Genomic DNA, 17,706 nt, shown 5'->3' with positions numbered 1-17,706 from the left:
AACTATAGCTACGCTTTAGTTCTCTGTGGGATTCGACTCCGGATTTGTAAACCGGATTATATTTATAACGACCGCTTAGTCCTTTTTATAAGGCATAGTTGGGTGTGATCTGATCTAATCTTGATATTTCTAGTTTTTATCTTACTCTTAATAGGTTTTAATTGAGAAAAATTAAAATACTACAAAAAATCCACACATTCTTAGAGTATAAGTTTTATTTCTATTTAAAAAAGAAAAGAAAATTCACATATATATAATTTTGATATGTAAGCTATAGAATCTTTCTTAGTGTCATTGAAAGTACATGTAAATATTTATATTTCCTAATTTATAAATGTCGGTTAATCTTGGGAACAATAACTGGAGTTTAGCTTCCAAGCTACACGCATATGATTCAGGGGACACTACCTATATTCTTTCTTACCTTTCATTTGCAAATAATACATCTTAGATTTTGAAAACAGATATGGAATACAAAAGGGAAGGCAACCTTGTCTTCATATAGCTTCAAGTTCTATATGCAATTATAGTTTAACAATCCAAATAAAGTTTGCAATGTGGTGTCACTGAACATTTTAAGTATACTAATTTGGACCAGAATTAGAATTTTAAGACATAAATATTGTTTCATAAATTTGAGAAGAAATGACTCGTGCTTTTTGGCAGCCCTTTATTTACATCTCATCATAGTTTCATTGTCAGGACTCAGTCATATGTAATGTAAAGGGAAAAGAATATTGGCCTAGTTGCTTTAGTTTTTGAAATATCGTGTAACTATCTGATGTAACAGTTCAATACAATGACAACATATATTTACCTTAAGTATTCCAACTGTTACCCCTATTCTTCCAGCTGCTAATGTAGCCCCACCAACAAGAAAGTTGGAATGATGATATATTTCTCTCTTCTTCTGAAAGACATTAGAATAACATACATTTCACATTATTAAAAGAAAAATAAACCTTCTTTTTGCAGGATAATAATAAAAAAAGCATTTTCGCTGTAACTTTTACCACACACCTCGCCTGCATAGAGTTTTGTTGAGGTGCTCATAATAAAAATTCATTTTGCCTCTGGCAACCCATTGGTTATATCAAGACGATTTCTAGTGTGTTTATGCATGCTTTTCTATTCTGCCACTATATATTCATAATGTTCTCTCTCTTGCTGAGAATATTAAGAAAACGATAAATAATTAGAGTTGCATGCTAATATCAAACAATGAAAGTAAGAAAATTATGTAGAGTTTTCTCCTTGACTTAACATACAAAAAGGATATATTGGCCCCTTTTTTAATCAGGGACAAAAGGAACATATGGAACATGTCATAGAGGTAATTAATATTAGTAGTGTATAATAGAGTAGATCATATATATAAAGAGAAACCAATGTTTGTGCATGGATATGAGAAGCCATTTGTATATTGATGCTAAACATTATGATTTGCATTGCAATAAGTGACAAACATTTTGTACATACTGGTCCAAGATACTTAATACATTGTTTCTAAAGCTTAGATCTTGGACATTCTTTGAGATCAACCTTTTTTCCATCTCCATGATTCCTACTTGAAAAAATCTTCAGAATTGTAATGTGTTCCACATCTGCTTTGAGAAATAACAGTTTGACTGCTTCATGTCTAACAATTGGATGCTTATTAATATCTTTAATATACCTGGATAGTGCATCTGTAGTATTTTTAGTATGTAATTGACCCAACACATAATTGACTTCATGCTTTACTAAAGTAGTGTTTCAAGTTACAAGTTCTTTATCGTGTCTACATTGTTATAATATGAAAACAGAACATAATAATAATGATACATGCCCTGTTCTTCTTTAAAAAGAACGTGCCTCAAGTCTTGGACAAGGAAAAAACAGAAGGAGCAGATGGTCTGTGGATAGAAAGGGTGATAAAACCATTGTTCAGGAAGAATCATCCAAACTAAAATTTTCTCTAGCAACAAAGTATTTGGATAGGAAATCACACCAATTACATAGTCAGACATATTCCACATAAATAATTGTCGCTAATATATGCATTTATCACTAACCATAGTTAAGGAGTAGTATATATTCTGACATCAATCCATCCTTGATAAACTAATATAATCTGGTGTATACATTGGGTGTGAGTAAGTTTTTTCTCTTTTTCGTTCTATTATCTGCTTTGGTGCTAAAATGTGGTTTCTAGTATGAGCTTAACATAGTTTAGGTATGTTGCATTAGCTAGAAAAGTAATCTGGATCTTTTTGCTCTTTAACAATTGAAATGTTGGAGAATTTGCAGTTAAAGTTTGTTACACTTTAGGCGCATACACACACCTAAAGTAGTTTTATGGAACTCTCATGTTATTATTACTTTTTGTAGCAAGTCCAATGTGCATAACATAAGCTATGCATGAGATAAGAGATGTTCTAAGAAGTATTCGTCTTTCTTAATTCATATGTTAAAGTTAGTTGAACCTGTTTTCTGAAAAAATTCAATCACCATAGTTGCTGCCAAATCAACCCTGAAAATCCGACCGAAAACGCAGCGAAAAGCTTCAAAAAAATAGTCCAAAAAAGTTATCTAAATCCAATCAAAGCCACCTCTAAAGCCACCATAACTGCTGCGACAAACCAGCCATGAAACACCTCTAAACCTTCATTAAAATGACCTTTAAACTCCATTAAACCACCACAAGAATGATCCCAAATTATCCATGTAAAAGACCACCTGAAAACTCCATAAAACCAGTTCATAAAGCACTAAAAACTTCTTTGTTAACACCAAAAGCTCCTCCTATAAATTTGCTTCTTAACAACTGCAACACTTTTGTAGCTTTTGAACACAATATGTATTAACTTTCTGAAGTTTCATGGACAGTTCCTCTGATGATTATTGTCAGAAAATAGCAAGCAGAACTAAAAGGGGAAGGAATAGAATTTGATTTTACATTCTAGGGGCAGACAATAGTTCTTCTACGGTGCAAATATACATAACCTTATCAATAACACGCAACTACTTAAAAAACATCTACCAACTATTGTAAGCACATGATTTTTGCCGTATATGAGAAATACTCCCAAAAAATGCAAAATAAAATGATTTTCCTTGGTGTGCAAATTTTGAGTACTTTTGTGATATTTTTAGATAATTATTTGTATTTGTCTGTGTTTGCTTATTTGTTAAATTAATAAAAAATACAAAAATATGTCGCATTTTGCATGTAGGATTTAATTCTACAATTGTTAGTAATTAAATTAGTTTTACAAAAATTAAAAATTACAAAAATAGGCATCTTTTGCATTTTTAGCATTTAATGTCCAAATGAATAATTTTATGCTTAATTATTACTTAATTGCGCGTTAATTGTTATTGGGAGTTAATTTGCGATTTTATAACTTAATTTAGTTCTTAATAATAATTTAAGTATTTTTATAATTTAGTTTTAGAAAATAAAAGAAGAAAAGATAACAAAAATACAAATAAAAATCGGATTGGGCCACTTCTTCAATTTTCAACCCCAGGCCCAAACAATTGTCCACGACCCAGTCCACTTCACACGGGTCGACCCGGTCCGCCCCATTAACCCATTAACCCAAATCCCACTCTTCATTTTGTCAAAACACAAAACAAAAGACAAACAAAAAACCCTAAGAAAACCTAAAAAACTACCCGCCCCCCTCCATCTTCTTCCTCTCCAAAACCTTGAACCCCGTCCAAGGATGCCTCCCATGGCTTTGTCTGCGTCTTCGTCGTCACCCCCCCTCGTTCGAACTCGAGCAGCTGTTGCTGCGTCCTTCTCCTTCGACGACCACGGCTGGTTCGTCGCCGTCGTCACCACCAAGCTCACATCAAACCCCCAGCTCCCCGCCACCACCAAACAACCAGTCAAGACCACCCCCGCACTCCCCAGCAGCGAACCAAACACCACCACCATCCACCACGAACAAAGCTCCAGCCATCGCCACCACCAAGCGACCCTCCCGGCGATCCACCATAACCCGTCACTGCCCGACGTCCAGTCCCCCCCCAGCTGCTACTTCTTCACCTCCGTTACTGTTTCGCCTGCGACTGCAAATACCTCGCTCTGGCTGTGTTGTTGCTGCCTCAACGAACAACTGCTTCTTTCTCTAAGTTGCTGCCTCACCTTCATCTTCTTCGTCGTCCGCTTCAAGCTCGCGTTGCTGCTTCATCGTCCAAACGAACCCAGCCGCGCTGCTTCTTCTGTTTTCAGCTTCTTCACGTAACATAGCTGCTGCTTTCGTCACTGTTACTGCTCCGGCAATCGCCACTGTTTCAGCAACGATGACGCTACTGTAGTTGCTGCTGCCACCATTTCATTCAGTTGAGTTTTAGTCGAGGTCGTCGAGCGTAGTTTTGAGTTCGCCAAGTTTACAAGGAAATTGAGTTCGTCGTTGGTTTGTCGAAACAGTCCGTACATATTTCGTGTCGATCCGGTTAGTAGATTTTGAGTTTTATTTTGTCCGTATTTTGTTTTGATATTTTCGAATCTAAAATCGGCAAATGTTTGTTTTGTTCATGTCTATGGTTAGATATTTATTGTTTTGTTTTGTTCATGTTCATGTGTTTTTTGTTGAATTAATTTTCAGATTTCAAATGGAAGTTAATTAGTTATTTTTCATGTTTATTTCATATTTGTATTGTTGTTTAAGTGAATATTTTGTTAGTTTTATGTTTGTTAGATTCAAATTGAAATTTAATTAATTATTTCTTCAATTTGTTTCATGTTGTTTCCAGAAAATATTAATGTTGTTTGAGTCGTTAGAATCCATCATGTGTGTTGCTTAAAAACAGATTTAATTCATGTGCATCTTTGTTTGAAGTTCATGTTTAAATCCAGTGATTTAATGTGAGTTTATGTTTGTTTTGATTTGTTAATTTAGTTTGAATCATGTATTTTGTTGTTTGTATTGTTGTATCCTTGCTCATACATTCATGGTCTAAATTAACCAGGATTGGTTCCCGATATGGTTAATTTAGTTCCATTGATTTGGAGTTGTGTTGTTCATCGTGTTCATATAATTGTTGTTGAAGATTGTTGAAAGATTGGTCATCTTGATTATATTTTGGTCAAGTTATGATTAATTGAGTGTTTAGAGCTGATGGGGGTAATTTGGTAAATTGCATTGCATTCGGGGGTAGATTTGTAATTGCAATAAGGTCGGAGGGGTAGTTTGGTAATTGAACATTATTTTGATTCTTTATGTTAAGCATGGGGGACAAATATAATGGGGTGGGGTTTTTGATGTACTTGTTTAATATAATGGGGGACAAGACAAAACATAATGGGGAGGAATCTTGTACTTTTTTAATGTAGGCATGGGGGACATATTGTAATGGGTTGGGAATGTGGTATTTATTTAATGTAGGCATGGGGGACAAAATTTAAAATAAAGAAGACATTTAATAGTGGGCCAAAGCATGCCATTGGGGGAATAATTTTGGGGTTGGGAATGGAAGACTTGTCTTGCTATATATAGAGTCATTCTTGACATTAAAAGGGTACTAGAACTTGAACCTTGAAGGGATTTTTTTGAGAGAGTTTTTAGAACTTGAATATTATTGAGAGGATTTTTGGGGAGAGAGTTTTAATACGTGAGGTAGAACATAAAACATTTTTCTACATTTTGAGAGCGGACATACTTGAAATATTTTGAGAGTAAAAGAGAAATGCAATTTGAATTTTCACTCGAATAATTTCCGTTTGCTTTTCTCGAGTGTTATTCAAAATCCGAAACTACTGCCTCTTGCATCTGTTCTCTCTTCTGCTTTGATTGTGATTGTACTTTTGCACTGCTGAGTTTTCAATCTGTTACTGGGTCATTCTACTGGTTGTTACTGGTTTTGCGGTGTTGCTGAACCTGCTGTTGCCGCGTTATTACTGTTGCTGACTCCTACTTCTTTTGTTCTTGTACTGCTGTTTCCAGGTACACATTTGTACACTCTTGGCTTGAAGCGAAAAATGAAATATTAATCAGGCTCCTGTTCCTGTTGAATTCTTTTGTTTGGATCTGTGTTTGAATATTAATTTTCCTCTCTTTGTATAAAAATGTAGTCGATTAATTAATGAGTAATGAGGCTGCATATGTATGATTTCTTCATCTAATAATGCTAGTTTAAATTATTTGAAGAATAGTTAATCGGCTTTGATATTATTGTGTATCCCTCTCATGTTCTAGCATTAGTAAATAATAGAATATAAAAATGAAAGCAGTTTTTCTTTGTACAAACTCGATCGCAATTTTCCAATCGCATTAGCCGTAAACTAATAACTAATAAGTTACGTTTTCAGCATGTAAATAATTAAGAGATTTTCTTTTATTTTAGAGACGAACTTAATAGAAAATATAGTCACTATAGGTTTATCCTTTAAAATAAAAATGAGACGAGCCTCGCCAAATAAATCACAAACCGCCGGGGCCCTCAATAAAATACATAACCATTGACTAGACTTTGGATTTGGCCGTTTAATGAACCTTCACGGCCTCTTCCTAAAATAACAATACGTTAGACTCTTTAGGACGCGCCTTAATAAATCTTACCTTCTTAAACTCGGGTGCACATTTATGTGACCCAAATCCAATTCTCAACGGAGTCGAAATGTGTTTCTAATCACGGGTACATTGATTGTGACGTGGTTCGAGATGCGTGTCCATGACGTTGCAAATTCATTTTAAAAAATAAGAATGAGATGAGCCTCGCCAAATAAAATACAAATTGCGGGGCCCTCAGTAAATATTTGCTTTTTAGACTTCGGGATGGACCGTTTAGTAAAATTTCATGGTCCTACCCAAAATAAATACGCTAGTCGCTTTAGGCGCGCCTTTAATAATTTAATTTCCTTAAATTCGGGTGCACATTGATGTGACCCAAATCCAAATCTCAACGAAGTCAAAGTGTGTCGACGACCACGGGTACATTGATTGTAACGTGGTTCGAGCTACATTTTCACAACGTTGCAATTCTTGATAAAAACAGTAAATGATAAAAGCGGTTAAAAGTTAAATTTTGCACATAAGTTCACACTTGTATAAAATCAGATAATTAAGCCGAATATAACAGTTGAGCGACCGTGCTAGAACCACGGAACTCGGGAATGCCTAACACCTTCTCCCGGGTTAACAGAATTCCTTATCCGGATTTCTGGTACGCAGACTGTAATATGGAGTCATTCTTTTCCTCGATTCGGGATTAAAATTGGTGACTTGGGACACCCTAAATCTCCCAAGTGGCGACTCTGAAATAATTAAACCAATCCCGTTTCGATTGTCCTTTAATTGGAAAAAACTCCCTTGCGCCCTCGCGGGTGCGGAAAAAGGAGGTGTGACAGCTCTGGCGACTCTGCTGGGGAATACTTTGACCCAGAACCACTGGTTCAGGGTTAGAAATTCGAGCTTAGATAAATTGTTATATTTGGCTTTATCTGATTTTTACATGTTTTGAGCCTAATGTGCTAAATGTTGCCTTTACCGCTTTGATATTATCTGAACTGTATATAAATTGTGCCGAAACCTTTCTCTTCTTACCTCCGGGGATGTGCTCACTGGTTGAGACTCCCTATTCTGTTAGTGTCATACCCTAAATAAAAGAGGCTCGGAAAGTTTCTAAGCCGGCTGGCCTTTTGGTTCCCGGAAAGGAGCTCCTTCCTCAACTCGAGTTGTCCGCTCGGGTACACTGTCTAGAACACCGACCCAGGTTTTGAACATAGAATAACGTGACTTCATGCCGGATCCCTAGTAGGAACGCTTATTTGCATCACGTTGCATTTGACTTAGGGGACTCAACATAGGGGTTGGGTCAGTCTAGGACTAGCAACCTGATATGAAAAGACCATCCTGATGCATCCTATTTGTTTTCCGTAAATTTATTTTGTCTCGCTGACCGGTGTTTTGTGAAGTCGAAAAATAGCAGTTAGGGAATTGATTGTTTATTTTTGAAACAACCTAATACACAAAAACTGTCAAAACTCTGCCGAAATTTTGAGAAAATAAAAAAAAAGTCTTATTAGTTTGTTTTATTAAAAGCAAAGGAAAAATAGAAAAAAAATCATCATTGTTCTGTCTTGTTTTTTCAAAAAAAAAAATAGAAAGGAAAATAGTTTGTTTTGCCATGAAAATGAAAATGAAAAAGAGTCTTGTTTTTAAAATGGTTTTTTTATTTTTATTTTGTTTGTCTATGAAAATGCCAAAATAAAAATAAAAAAAAAAGTCGTGCGTTGAACGTGGTTTTATTATTTATTCCAAAATAAATATATATATATATAATATATATATCTTTTACTTCCAAAATATATATATATCTTTATTTGTTGCAAAGAGTATTTATCTTGTCAAGAAAATTCAAAGTAAAATTCCAAAAGATATGTCTTGCAAAAATATATATAAATATCTTTATTTTCCATTGTTGATTTCTTTAGAAAGCCTTTTTAATTGTTTTTTTTAAAAAAATAAAAATAAAAAACAATATAAAAAAAATATTTTCTTTTAAAAAAATCCGAAAATATTTTGATTCTGCTTTAAAAATTGAAAAGAAAATTCAAAATTCAAAAAATATTTTTTTAGAAGCATTTCTCTTATTAAAGGTAAAATTCCAAAAAATATTTTCTTTTTTTCCTTTAGAATAAGAAAAAAAACAAATGAAAATTCAGACAAAAAAATATATCTTCCTTTTACTTTTGAAATTCTCAAAGTTCAAATCAAAAGAAAAGGAATTTTTACAAGTCTTTCTTTCAAAAAGAAATCAATCAAAAAAAATATACTTATTTTCTTCTTTTGAAGCAGTTCTTTCACAAATTCCAATTAAAAAAAATGTTAGTTCATTTACTTATTCACGAGGCCCGAACTACGCGGGTTTGATTCTCACCGGATGTGAGATACGTAGGCAACCCTCATCGGGTCCAACCCCACCTTTTGCTAAAAAGCCAAAAACAAATAAATAATAATAAAAAAAATATGTCAAATTTTAATTTTGTCATAAAGAAGTCGGGTGACGCTGTTTTGTCAAAACATAGCCGAATGTTCTCGAAAGGGACGCCGGAAGGCTGACTTTGCATAAACAGCCACCTTCGGGTCATTTTTTATTTTGATCCAATTGACCCACTCAGCCTTAAAAAATCTTCGTCCCCGAGGCGCTGAAGGGCCGTGTTTGCAACACCAAGTTTTTATTATAATTTGAAAAGAAAAAAAACAAAGAGTCGGCGGTCAGGTGAATACCGTTTGAATTTTGTCATAATAAGCCGAGTCAGCTTCGGCCGCGTCTTAAACCGTTCTTGCCGAAATAGCCTTAGAGTATCTTTCATGTTGTCGAAAGGTTATTTTCGTAAAAGAATGGACAAGTTGGTAAAGTGTCATAAAATAATCCTCCCCGGCCTCAAAATTCATGTGAAATTCGGAAGGGGCCACATTTGCAAAAATAACCATTTGGTTGCATTTGTCGAACAGAGAAAGGGAGTTAGCCTTTTGTTTTTGAGTTTATAAATCTCTTGATTAAAGTATATGGGTTATTTGATTTTCGAGTTTGTAGGTCATCTTCAAACCTTTGAAACCCAGTTTGTTTTAATATGAAAATTGAAAAAAATTGTTTGTTATTGTTTATCTCTTATTGGTCCGAACTACGCAAGGTCTGATTCACGCGGGGACGTGATACGTAGGCAATCTCCATAAGATTCGACCACCACTAAAATAAAAATATATATATATATAATAATAAATAAATAAAAGAGAGTGTGGAAGATTTTCAGGGGGCACAATTGTCTAACTGCTTAGGTACATTGTATCTCTGATATATGATTGTCTGTCCAATGCCCTAACACTAACGTGATGGCTTCCCTTTGATGTGTCCATATATAGAAAGTGGTTGGTTGTGGTAACTCCTCCCTGCAAAGCAAAATCAAAGGACAATGGCTCAGAACCGCAGAACCGAGTGGGTCGGTACTGATGACCGACAACAATTGATCGAACGGAACAGCGGGTTGGTAGAAGAAGTGAGAATGCTGAGACAGCATGTGGCAGACATGTATCAGGCATGGATAACGGGAAAAGCACCACCCCCTCCACCGCCAAGTCTCTTGAGCTCGGTCATTTCCCAAGCACCCAACACCATAATGGAAGATCCCCCATACTCTCCATCCCAACCCACTTATGGCAGCCTTCCCAGCTACCCGAGTAGCTCCATCACTCCTCAATGCTTCTCCGCTCCCCAACACCACTTCTTTCCCCGCCATACTTCACTTTCCAGGCACCCGACTCCACAAAATGCCTACCCACCTACACAAGCCTACCAAAAGCCACGTGGATCAGGTTTCCGGCCCTGTCAACATGCAAGAATGAAGAGGCTATTGAAACGAGGAAAGACTCTCACCCCTATCGGAGTATCTTATGCCAGTCTGTTTGGAAGGCTAAGGCATGCTGGCTTGATTGAGCCACTCCCCGCATGTACTCCAGATCCACTTGCAAGGAACTTTGATCCGGCAGCGCGATGCGCATACCACTCCAATGTCGTAGGGCACAACGTTGAGAGCTGTCGTACTTTGAAAAGGGAAGTGGAGAAAATGATCCAAGAAGGGCGGATTGTGATCAATAACAGTGACATGGAGCACTCGAACCCTATCGAGAGCTTGTCGACGGAGGTTGATGATGTTGAAGCTGGCAATAGTCTTGGCAGTATTGATGCAAAGCTCAGTGGCTAAGATGCCAGTTTTTGCTAAAGTGGGAGGATGCTTCGTTTCCTTGGTCAGCAAGAGAGAAGCTTGTGGTGGCTTATTTTGTTGTCATTTCTGTTGTTCAGATTATTAGGGTTATAAGCCGGATATTGTCTTGTGTCAAACTGTCTTAACTTTCTGTTTTGTCATAGCGGTTGTTTAAATTTTGTCCAGTTTGTTTCAGGATTTTTGTTCTGGTTTGTTTTGTTATTCAAACCATTTCACCAGTAGGCTAACGCAAGATCCGGTCTTTTATTATTTCCAGTCATCTTTTGTTTAGTCCTTTTGTCATTTTGTTCAGCGCCGATTCTAGTGACATGACATGCGCACACACTTTGGGCCTAATCTTAAAAGTTAATCATAAAACCCCAGAAAATAAGAACGGTTTGAGAATATTCAGAGCTCGAGTCATGTGGAACTAGGGCAAGTTAAACACAAAGAAAACCGTTAAAGAAAGATTCGCCTAAATGGGCATGAGGGTCGTTCATAATAATGAGAATGAGAGTGTCTCCCAATGGTGCTTTAGAAGTGACAAATGAACAAACAGATGTTGAATATAATTGTCGAGTCCAGCACCATCGGAAGAGACTATAAATCTATTGTTTAATTGTGTTGTTTGCACTTGGCATGTCTTGAAGACTGGAATGACGAAGGCATTTTGTTCTGCTACCCAAACACTCTATCCTTCGTTACCCCTTTTGAGCCTTATTTATTTTTCTTTCATACCCCTCGTTCGGAATCAGTAGCAACGAAGAAAAAAAAGAGAGAAAGAAAGAAAACAACAACGGAAAAAAAGAGAAAAAAAGAAAAGAAAAGTGATAACAAAAACAAAAAGAAAGCCACAAGAAAAAAGAGGAATTGGGAACTACGTTTGACCTGATTCCTCAAAGAGGATACGTAGGCGCTTCACGGCTCGGTCATAGTTTTGAAAAATGGAAAACAATTCAATTAAGATATCCCCAAGCAAGAAACTGGGGCAGAGGTTGCGTTCGTTGTAAATAAATCTGGTTCCAAAAGTTGTAATTAATAACCCAGAATCAATGCACTTTTGAGCCTTTAATACCCTTTCTTTCTAGCCCTATCCAAAACCCACATTACGGTCCAAAGAAAGACCTTCTGATCAGTCTTCAAAAGATGCCAAGTCAGACAAATGGAGAGTCTTACCGGTGAGCATAACATTCTGTTCCACAGCAGAAAGGACTCTAATCCCCAACAGAAAGAGTCGTTCCGGCAACACTCCAAATCCCCCAGCTGGAGAGAGATATAAAACGAGAGTCTTATTGGTGAAAACCTTCACAGGCACCATAAGGCGATGAAAGCTGAGAAAAGAACAAAAAATGTGAGAGACTTGATAGTGAAAACCCTTTGGGCACTACAAGTCGAATAAGATTGAGAATCAGATGGGGAATCGCCAATTGAAGATCTTGAAAGATGATTGACGGTAGAGGATAGGCCACAGGCGCATGTCATGACCATTAGAGTCGGTGTCTACATTTGATAGGTTTTTATTTATAGTTTCTTTTGTTAAAGAGTCATCTTTTCTTTAGTCTTTATTCTGTTCCCTTTTATCTTTTTCCTTTCATAGAAAAATCTCCAATAGAGCCTGTTTGGTCAGAACAAGTGTGAATTGACTTCAAAATAGGCCATCAGCTTTCCAAAATGAGATCTGACTAGTACATCCAAGTGGTATAGTCAGCGAGGAACAAACGCGAGGCCAGTGTCAAAAAAGATATCCCCAGCAAAAGGGAATTGACAGAAGGATTGACAAGTGTCAAGAGGGATACCATTGCCTTTATCAAAAGTTATAAACATCAAGGCCAAGGCCCATGAACAAAGCAAGGAAAGCAGTGAGCATGATTTGGCGAAATCCATACTAGACTAAAAGGTCGGGGAAATGCCAGTTTCCGAACTATGCCACAAAAGAAGAGGGATATCCCCAGCAGAAAGGGATTGTACCCAGCAAATAAAATCGTCCCCAACAAGTTGTGCAACGCAAAGCAAGGAAGGAAAAAAGGAAAAGCCATCCCGTTGGGAGTATCACAACCAACCACCATGTTTTAAACTAACAATTTTGTTTGATTTGAAACAGGTAAAGGAAATGGCATTGATGCCAGAACTGCATGCCACAAGGGATATTATCAAACTGGGGCAGAAAATTTTCCTTCCATTTAGAAAATTTTCTGGAAGTCAGGTACCCCCAGCTGATAACATTTTACCCCCCAACAGGTAAGTAAATAATCCCCAGCAAGTTTTCGAGGTAAGACATTTTTTCAAGTTTTTTTTTCTTTGGGTTCATCCGCCCTCGAATAGGATATTTTGGGTTCATCCGCCCTCGAATAGGATATTTTGGGTTCGTCCGCCCTCGAATAGGATATTTTGGGTTCGTCCGCCCTCGAATAGGATATTTTGGGTTCGTCCGCCCTCGAATAGGATATTTTGGGTTCGTCCGCCCTCGAATAGGATATTTTGGGTTCGTCCGCCCTCGAATAGGATATTTTGGGTTCGTCCGCCCTCGAATAGGATATTTTGGGTTCGTCCGCCCTCGAATAGGATATTTTGGGTTCGTCCGCCCTCGAATAGGATATTTTGGGTTCGTCCGCCCTCGAATAGGATATTTTGGGTTCGTCCGCCCTCGAATAGGATATTTTGGGTTCGTCCGCCCTCGAATAGGATATTTTGGGTTCGTCCGCCCTCGAATAGGATATTTTGGGTTCGTCCGCCCTCGAATAGGATATTTTGGGTTCGTCCGCCCTCGAATAGGATATTTTGGGTTCGTCCGCCCTCGAATAGGATATTTTGGGTTCATCCGCCCTCGAATAGGATATTTTGGGTTCATCCGCCCTCGAATAGGATATTTTGGGTTCATCCGCCCTCGAATAGGATATTTTGGGCTCGTCCGCCCTCGAATAGGATATTTTGGGCTCATCCGCCCTCGAATAGGATATTTTGGGCTCATCCGCCATCGAATAGGATATTTTGGGCTCATCCGCCCTCGAATAGGATATTTTGGGCTCATCCGCCCTCGAATAGGATATTTTGGGCTCATCCGCCCTCGAATAGGATATTTTGGGCTCATCCGCCCTCGAATAGGATATTTTGGGCTCATCCGCCCTCGAATAGGATATTTTTGGATCATCCGCCCTCGAATAGGATATTTTGGGCTCATCCGCCCTCGAATAGGATATTTTGGGCTCATCCGCCCTCGAATAGGATTTTATTTTCAAAGTTGTTGTTGAAACCAGGCGCCCACCTGAATAACGAGAGGAATACTTTTCTTGTCTGTCCATTGCATATTTTAGGTGCCCACCTGTATAACAAGGGAATACATTCCATGCCTTTACCAATAGGAGACGCACTTCCTAGGTCAAGTTTTACCAATAGGAGACACACTTCCTAAGTTCAGTTTTACCAATAGGAGACGCACTTCCTAAGTTCAGTTCTACCAATAGGAGACACACTTCCTAAGTTCAGTTCTACCAATAGGAGACGCACTTCCTAAGTTCAGTTTTTACCATGGGAGACGCATTTCCTCCTAAAGTTTATTTTACCCATAGGAGACACATTTCCTCCTAAGTTTAGTTTTACCCGTAGGAGATGCATTTCCTCCTAAGTTTGTTTTAGTTCCGCCCATAGGAGATGCATTTCCTCCTAAGTTTAGTTTTACCCATAGGAGACGCATTTCCTCCTAAGTTTAGTTTTACCTATAGGAGACGCATTTCCTCCTAAGTTTAGTTTTATCCATAGGAGACACATTTCCTTCTAAGTCTAGTTCTACCCATAGGAGATGCATTTCCTCCTAAGTTTGTTTTGGTTTTACCCATAGGAGATGCATTTCCTCCTAAGTTGTTGTTGAAATCAGGAGCCCGCCTGAAGAGAAGAGTGGCATTTATTTTTAAAGTTGTTTAAATTCGCCAACCTAAAGAAAGGAATGGCATTTTACTTTTCAAGTGTTGAAGTTGGGAGCCCGCCCAAATAACAGAGGCATACATTCAGTCTTTTACTTTCAAGTGTTGAAGTTGGGAGCCCGCCCAGATAACAGAGGCATACATTCAGTCTTTTACTTTCAAGTGTTGAAGTTGGGAGCCCGCCCATAATAATAGAGGAATACATTCAGTCTTTTACTTTCAAGCGTTGAAATTGGGAGCCCGCCCAGATAATAGAGGCATACATTTCAGTCTTTATATTTCCAGAGTTGAAGTTGGGAGCCCGCCCATAATAACAGAGGCATACATTCAGTCTTTATATTTCAAGTGTTGAAGTTGGGAGCCCGCCCAGATAACAGAGGCATACATTCAGTCTTTTACTTTCAAGTGTTGAAGTTGGGAGCCCGCCCAGATAACAAAGGCATACATTCAGTCTTTTACTTTCAAGTGTTGAAGTTGGGAGCCCGCCTATAATAACAGAGGAATACATTCAGTCTTTTACTTTCAAGCGTTGAAATTGGGAGCCCGCCCAGATAATAGAGGCATACATTTCAGTCTTTATATTTCCAGAGTTGAAGTTGGGAGCCCGCCCATAATAACAGAGGCATACATTCAGTCTTTATTTTCAAGTATTGAAGTTGGGAGCCCGCCCAGATAACAGAGGCATACATTCAGTCTTTACTTTTCAAGCGTTGAAGTTGGGAGCCCGCCCAGATAACAGAGGCATAAATTCAGTCTTTACTTTTCAAGTGTTGAAGTTGGGAGCCCGCCCAGATAACAGAGGCATACATTAAGTCTTTTACTTTCAAGTGTTGAAGTTGGGAGCCCGCCCATAATAACAGAGGAATACATTCAGTCTTTACTTTCAAGTGTTGAAATTGGGAGCCCGCCCATAATAACAGAGGAATACATTCAGTCTTTACTTTTCAAGTGTTGAAGTTGGGAGCCCGCCCAGATAACAGAGGCATACATTTCAGTCTTTAATTTTCAAGTATTGAAGTTGGGAGCCCACCCAGATAACATAGGCATAGATTCCAGTCTTTATTTTCAAGCATTGAAGTTGGGAGCCCGCCCATAATAACAGAGGCATACATTCAGTCTTTATATTTCAAGTGTTGAAGTTGGGAGCCCGCCCATACAACAGAGGCATACGTTTCAAGATCAAGTCATATGACAATAAAATAGAGGGTTACAGCAGGAATCCACTACAGGAAACAATAAAAATCCCCAGCACCGGAAAGCAGAAGGTTGCAACAAGAGATCCCAGCACAAATTCAGGCGCATGAGTCAAAAGGAAGAAAAGAGGCGTCTTGAAAGAAGCAGCTGGTGAACATTAAATCATGCCCAGCATAACAAGTCTGATGAAGAAAGTTGTACCCACTAGAGGAACCGCTAAAAGCTTAATGAAGAAAGACATGTCCCCAGCGGACCGAGCAAAATGATGAAAACTGGTATTCAGAAAAGCAAAGGGCCAGTATCATTCCAAAATTCAAGGAAGAAAAGCATCGGATGAAACACAAGCCGACAAGAAAGCAAGGCAACAAGAAAGTTACAGTCTAGCCTAGCTTCTTGTTTTCTTTTAAACACGGTGTAACAAGGAGATCGGTAAGCAGTGATAACAGCAGGCAACAACAGTAACATTGCAGTCCCACGGTAGTCCCAGCTACCAAAACTTTCCGAACTACATTAACCTGATTCCCCTTTAGCCAGGGATATGTAGGAGACCTTTGAAGCAAAGGTTCAGTTAAATCTTTTTCAAAAAAAAAATGCTTCACACGGAGTACTCGGATGGGCAAAAATCGCTCGCTTTATCTTTGCACGAAAACCCTTCGTGTCTCCGGGCAAAGAGGGGCAGCTGTAAGCACGTGATTTTTGCCCTATATGAGAAATACTCCCAAAAAATGCAAAATAAAATGATTTTCCTTGGTGTGCAATTTTGAGTATTTTTGTGATATTTTTGGATAATTATTTGTATTTGTCTGTGTTTGCTTATTTGTTAAATTAATAAAAAATACAAAAATATGTCGAATTTTGCATGTAGGATTTAATTCTACAATTGTTAGTAATTAAATTAGTTTTACAAAAATTAAAATTACAAAAATAGGCATCTTTTGCATTTTTAGCATTTAATGTCCAAATGAACAATTTTATGCTTAATTATTACTTAATTGCGCGTTAATTGTTATTGGGAGTTAATTTGCGATTTTATAACTTAATTTAGTTCTTAATAATAATTTAAGTATTTTTATAATTTAGTTTTAGAAAATAAAAGAAGAAAAGATAACAAAAATACAAATAAAAATCGGATTGAGCCACTTCTTCAATTTTCAACCCCAGGCCCAAACAATTGTCCACGACCCAGTCCACTTCACACGGGTCGACCCGGTCCGCCCCATTAACCCATTAACCCAAGACCCACTCTTCATTTTGTCAAAACACAAAACAAAAGACAAACCAAAAACCCTAAGAAAACCTAAAAAACTACCCGCCCCCCTCCATCTTCTTCCTCTCCAAAACCTTGAACCCCGTCCATGGCTGCCTCCCATGGCTTTGTCTGCGTCTTCGTCGTCACCCCCCCTCGTCCGAACTCGAGCAGCTGTTGCTGCGTCCTTCTCCTTCGACGACCACGGCTGGTTCGTCGCCGTCGTCACCACCAAGCTCACATCAAACCCCCAGCTCCCCGCCACCACCAAACAACTAGTCAAGACCACCCCCGCACTCCCCAGCAGCGAACCAAACACCACCACCATCCACCACGAACAAAGCTCCAGCCATCTCCACCACCAAGCGACCCTCCCGGCGATCCACCATAACCAGTCACTGCCCGACGTCCAGTCCCCCCCAGCTGCTACTTCTTCACCTCCGTTACTGTTTCGCCTGCGACTGCAAATACCTCGCTCTGGCTGTGTTGTTGCTTCCTCAATGAACAGCTGCTTCTTTCTCTAAGTTGCTGCCTCACCTTCATCTTCTTCGTCGTCCGCTTCAAGCTCGCGTTGCTGCTTCATCGTCCAAACGAACCCAGCCGCGCTGCTTCTTCTGTTTTATGCTTCTTCACGTAACATAGCTGCTGCTTTC

The sequence above is a fragment of the Nicotiana sylvestris genome, chromosome 12, assembly GCF_000393655.2.
Source record: "Nicotiana sylvestris chromosome 12, ASM39365v2, whole genome shotgun sequence".
In the NCBI taxonomy this organism is placed as follows: Eukaryota; Viridiplantae; Streptophyta; class Magnoliopsida; order Solanales; family Solanaceae; genus Nicotiana; species Nicotiana sylvestris.
The sequence above is the reverse complement of the archived record's forward strand: the minus strand, read 5'-3'. Positions refer to the sequence as shown.